A 6,515-nucleotide genomic window follows, 5' to 3' on the forward strand; every position below is an offset into this window, starting at 1 on the left:
CAGAATGTCATTAGGAGGAATGTTATCACTTTTTTCCATGTTATTATTATTATGATTATCCGGTTTTGTCTTAGCCCCTAGACTCTCTAGTCTCCAGTTCACCATCCAAGTACTATTGTGTATTATTTCCATCTTGTGGAGTGAGTCTTAAGTCAAATCAGTTATTGGTTGGTGCTCCTACCAACGTTGTGTCACCATTGTTTTAACATACCTTATAAACGGGACAGACACCATTGGAGCTGTGTCTCCCCACATTTCCTCCCATTATGTTCTCCGCCTTTCACATCCCCACTTTGTCCTTCCATTCCAGACAACTCCCCTTTCCATCAATAAAACATCTATGTATTTCCCTTTCCTACTGAGATTTATCTGTTTCTTTTAGTCCCTTACTTATACCTACATTCTGTGGTAGGTGGATTGTAGCTTTTTAATCATTGATGCTGGTCCAACTTAATGTTTGAATGTAGAACAATGGAAATAGTTCATATTTATCACTCTGCACAAAACTCAAGTCCAAGCACATCAAAGACCTCAACATAAAATCAAATGCACTAAATCTAAGAGAAAAAAAAAAAAACCAACTGAGGAACAGCCTTGAACTTATCGGCACAGGGGCAACTTCCTGGAGAGAATACCAACAGCTCAGGCACTAAGAACAATTAATAAATGGAACCACAATCAAATGAAAAGCTTCAGTAAGGAAAAGCACACCGTCAAAAAGACAAAACAGCCTACACAATAAGAAAAGATCTTCATCAACCCCACAACTGACAGAGGGCTAATATCCAAAACATATAGAGAATTCAAGAGACTAGACATAAACACATCAAATAATCCAATTTAAAAAATGGGGTACAGATCTAAACTGAGATGCCAAAGAGAAGAACCTTAAATGGCTGAGAAACTCTTAAAAAATGTTCAACATCCTTAGTCATCAGAGAAATGCAAATTAGATTGACTTTGAAATCCCCTCTTACACCTGTCAAATGGTTAAGATCAAAACCTCAAGTGACAGATCATGCTGTAGAGGATGTGGAGCAAGTGGAGCACTCCTCCATTGCTGGTGGGAGCGCAAACTTGTACAGCCACCTTGGAAACCCCTATAGCAATTCCTCAGAAAAACTGGAAATTGATCTACCCCAAGACCCAGGCGTACCACTCCTGGGCATATACCCAAAGGATGCTCCAATTGTAAAGACACTAGCTCAATTATATTCTTAGCAGCTTCATTCATAATATCCAGAAATTGGTTGGGAGAGTTTTCAATAACTTATGTTTCACTAGGCGTTATATTTGTGCTTAAATTGTTTACTTGATCTTGACTTAACATTCGTAAGTGGTGTGTATCAAGAAAATTTTTGAATGGTGAGGCATCTTTTGGGTATATGCGTATGAGTAGTATAGCTGAATCTTGAGGTAGCAGTATTTCTAATTTTATGTGAAAGTGCCAGATTGATTTCCAAAGTGGTTGTACAAGGTTATATTCCCACAAGAAACGGAAATTTTCCTTTTCTTCACAACCTCTCCAGGACAAAAGATGCCCCACCACTCAATAAAGACATTTACTCAACTATGTTTATAAGCAGCTTTATTTGTAATAGCCAGAATCTGGAAACAACCTAGATGCCCTCAACGGAGGAATGGATACAGGAAGTATATTCCTTGGTATATTTATACAATGGAATACTACTCAGCAATTAAAAACAAGAAAATCATGAAATTTGCAGGCAAATGGTGGAAACTAGACATGATCATCCTGAGTGAGGTAACCCAGAAGTAGAAAGACACATATGGTATATACTCACTTATCAGTGGATATTAGCCATATAATATAGGCTAAACATACTAAAATCTATAGTCCTAAAGAAGCTAAACAACAAGGAAAACCTTAGGGAAGATGTTAAATCCTCACTCAGAAGGTCAAACAGAATAGAAATCAGAAGTAGAAGACAAGGAATAGGACAGGAGCCTTCCTCAGAAGTCCTCTGAAAGACTCTACCCATCAGGTATTGAAGGAGATACTGAGACTCATAGCCAAACTTTGGGCAGGAAACCTTATGGAAGAAGAGAGAGATAGAAAGACCTGTAGGAGACAGGAACCCCACAAGGAGAACAACAGAGCCAAAAAACTTGGGCTCAGGGGTTTCTGCAGAGACTGATACTCCAACCAAGGACCATGTATGGAGAAGACTTAGACCCCCTGATCAGAGGAAGCCAATAGGCTGCTCAGTTTCCAAGTGGGTTCCCTAGTAAGGGGTGCAGGGGCTGTCTCTGACACGAACTCAGTGGCTGGATCTTTGATCACCTCCCCCTGGGTGGAACAGCCTTGCAGGTCACAGATGAAGATGATGCAGCCAGCCCTAATGAGACCTGATAGGCTAAGGTCAGATAGAAGAGGATGAGGTCCTCCACTATCAGGGGAGAAGTGGGGGTGGGTGGGACTGGACTGGGCGGAAATGAGGGAGGGGGCTGCAGTGGGGATATAAAGTGAATAAATCAAAATAAATAAATAAATAAAACAAAAATTGAAATTAGGCTATCCAATTTTCAGTTTTCTGCAGTATGTCTTTATGACTCTTTGTATTCGCCTGTTGTCTATTGTTACATCCCCATTTTTGGTTCTAATTTTGTTGACTTGGATGCTCTCTCTCTGTCTTTTAGTTAATTTGGATAAGGGTGCAAAGAACCAACTCTTTGCTTTATTGATTCTTGTATTTATTTTTTTTCTTTGTTTCTATTTTTTTTTTAATTTCAGTCCTAAATTTGATTATTTTTTGCTGACTACTCCTTTGGGTGTGTTCTCTCTTTTTTATTCTAGAGCTTTTGCATGTGCTAATATGAGATCTCTCCAATTTTCTTTATTTAAATAGGCACTTCGTGCTGTAAACTTGCCTCTTATAACAACCTTCATTCTGTCCCACAAGTCTGAGTATGCTGTATATTCATTATCACTAAATTCTAGAAAGTCTTTAATTTCTTTTCTAATTCGTCTTGACCCAGTTTCTGTTCACTTAGAGACTTGTTCAGTATGAGTTTGTAAGATTTTTGTTGTTTCTGTTGTGTTTAATATCCAGCTTAAATCTGTGATTTTTCAGATAGGATGCAGAGTCTTATTTTGACTGTCTTGTATTTGTTGAGACTTGCTTTGTGTCTGAATAAGTGGTCAAAAATTTGAGAATCTTCTATGAGGTACATAGAAGAATGCATATTCTTTTTGTGCTTGGGTGACATCCTCTGTAAATCTGTTATGCCCATTTGGTTAATAACATCAGATATCTTCAGCATTTCTCTACCTAATTTTGTCTGGATGACAGTCCATTGACAAGAGTCAGATGTTGAAATTTGCTGCTATCAGAGTGTGATGGTCAATATGTGATTTAAGCTGGAGTGGTACTTCCTTTACAAAGTTTGGTCTCCTTGTGTTTGGGGCATAAATGTTAAGAATTGAAATGTCCTCTTGAAAGATTTTTCTTTTGATAAGGGAGTGGTATCCTTCCCTATCTCTTCTGACTAATTTTGTTTTGAAGTATATTGTGTTAGAATTTAAAATGGCCACACTAGCTTATTTCCAAGTTTCATTTGCTTGGAATATCTTTTTTTTTTTTTTTAACATTTTTTTTTTCAGCTGAGGTGATGTCTATCTTTGATGTTAAGGTTTGTTTTTTTGAATGCAGCATAAGGATGTATCCTCATTTTGTTATCCATTCAGTTAGTCTGTTTCTTTTTATTTTGGAATTGATAATGTTGATGCTGAGAAGTATCAATCACCAATGATTTTTTTTTGATTCCTGCTATATTGCTGGTGGTAGTATGAAAAAAGAAGGCCTGATTCTATTTCAAAGAATCTAAGTTATTTAAATCAGAACATAAATCAATGCTCAAGTTTCTCACAAAGCTTTAGAACTATTACTAGATCTAATTATCTATAATATTTTGAGCACATGTAAAATAAATGAATGTGGGATACATAATATCATACCTTTGTTTACAAATTCAGTGTTCACTCTAGCCAAGCCATCTAAATGGAATCAGCATAAATATCCATATATGAATCAATGGATAAAGAGACATGGTACACACACTCACATTTTCACTCTCACACAAACACTCCACGGACACAGACACATACACATACTCACTCTTAAACTACACACACACACACACACATGCACACATACATGGACAAATACAAATGTACACATTCCACACAGGTCCACCGCACACACATTACTCACATACTCACAGTCATGCAGCCATTCCCCTGCACACTAACACATACTGCACTCATAAATACCACACACATCATGCACATTCACACACACACACACACTCCACACAACATGCATACTCACAAACACTCACATACAATTCCACACACTCACCACACACACACACACACACACACACACACACACACACACACACTGCATGTTCTGTCTAACATGAAGAAACCAGCCAGAATCCTTTAAAGATACCGGTATTGTCATGCAGTGGATATCATGCAAAGGAAAAGGGCAAGGATTAGGTGACATGGGGTCAGAGTACCAAATTCACCTATGGGAGTGTCAGAGAAATTCATAAGGATACATAATCAAAATACCTAGGTAATCACAACTAAATGGAGTTATGTTTTTTTTTTTTTTTTCTGAAATAATGGAGGCTTTACTTCTTAGAATTTCTGTAGAGTGGATTTGTGTAGTGCAGATATGTATGATATTAATTTATGTGGTATGTGAGTTTTGTATGATGTGAGTTTGTGTAGTGTAAATTTGTATGGTATAAACGTATGTGATATAAATTTGTGTGATGTGGCCTAAATTGTTTTGAGTTTGAGGAAACATTTCTATGTGGTTAGAAATAAAACTATAATTTCTTTGCCAAATTGTCCTAAAATAATTTAATGTTAAAGTAAATTTCAAGATAGTATTTGATTAAGAAGAAGAAATTATAATTTTAAACCATAAAAATAAATATGTTAATTGTCAAGGCGACCTGAATCAACTAGAGCAAGGAAGAGTAGTGGTAGCTTCAGAAAGCCACCACCACAGAAGACACAAAACTGTGCACGTTGAGAAGGATGAAGATGTGGACAGGAAAAAAAAGTGTGTGTGTGGGGGGGGGAGAAATTTCAGAAGCTGCTTTAGTTAATCACATGGTACAGCAGAAAAAGAATTTTAATAGTGTACATAAATTAATTGGGAAACTTACTAATTATGTTAAAAACTCTCACACAAATAGCAACATATTTATTTATTGCATCCACAAGTGATCGGTTCATTCTTTTAATGTTGTTGTTTAACAAGTTAAAATATAATGAAAACCATCCTATTGAGATTGGACAAGACAAGCCAACAGAAAAATGAAACATCCCATAAGAAGACACAAGAACCAGAGACCCACTCACTTACACATTCAGGGGTCTCATATGAGCACTAAGCCGAAAGCTGTAGTCCATATGCAGAGGAGCTGGGGCAGCCCCGTGCAGGCCCCGGGCATGACGCTTCAGTCTCTGCGAGCTCAAATCAACTTAGTTCAGTTGTTTAGAAGGCCTTGCTCTCCTGGGTCCTATGTGTCCACATTCCAACCTTCTCTGCCATGGGGTCCCTTGAACTCTGAGAGTAGGGGTTTGTTGGTGACATCTCATCTAGAGCTGTTAGATCCAAGATCTCTAAGATCTGACTGTGAGTCTCTGTATAGCTCCCATCTGCTGCAGGAGGAAGCTTCTCTAACAATGGCTGAATGAGGCAATGATCTATGAGTACATCAAAATGACACAAGGAGTCTTTTTATTGTTACTTTTGGTTTAGACTGGTTATATTTGGTTTTTACCACAAGTCTCTGGGTTATTTGGTCTCTGGTTCTCAGTAACCCAAGCTGTGTTAGTTAGTTAGCTCTGGGTTCCATCTTACCGACACAACTTTAAAAAATAATTTTTAAAAATGCCTTTGCCCAGATGTATTAGTAAAGCCCACAAAAATCAGGTGGAAAAACCAACCACAAAAGCCTGTTGAGTGCCTTGCCAAGAAATCTCAAAGCCAAGTTTAGGAGTTTTTAAACAAATTAAAGCAGAAAGCAAATTGGATAATCATTAGGATCATATATGGCCATTCTCCAAAAGCTGCATTAAGGGGTGGAAAGTAGTTGTAGGAAGACTGAATTAATGTTTTTATCTAAGTCACTATTGGGAAAGCATTAAGAATATGCCAATGGTTGGCTAAACATGACACCTGTGCTTTTAATTAGTTATGGTATTCAAAGACAGACAGATCTCGGGCATTTCATCAACTTTATTTTAGATCTCTATGGAACACACACATGCACACAGTTTTCAGTTGTGTAGTTTACAGAATAGAGTCTATGGATTACTTAAGACAAAGCATATAACTTTGCATGAAAACTGCCACCCATTGCTTTCTTTTAGTAATTGGAAGAATAAATATTCATGAGATTTATGGAAATCCCTCTTTCCCCTTCATCCTTCAAAGGTCTTTAATGTGTCTTGATGCAAAGACATA

Source organism: Meriones unguiculatus, chromosome 8 (assembly GCF_030254825.1).
Source record: "Meriones unguiculatus strain TT.TT164.6M chromosome 8, Bangor_MerUng_6.1, whole genome shotgun sequence".
In the NCBI taxonomy this organism is placed as follows: Eukaryota; Metazoa; Chordata; class Mammalia; order Rodentia; family Muridae; genus Meriones; species Meriones unguiculatus.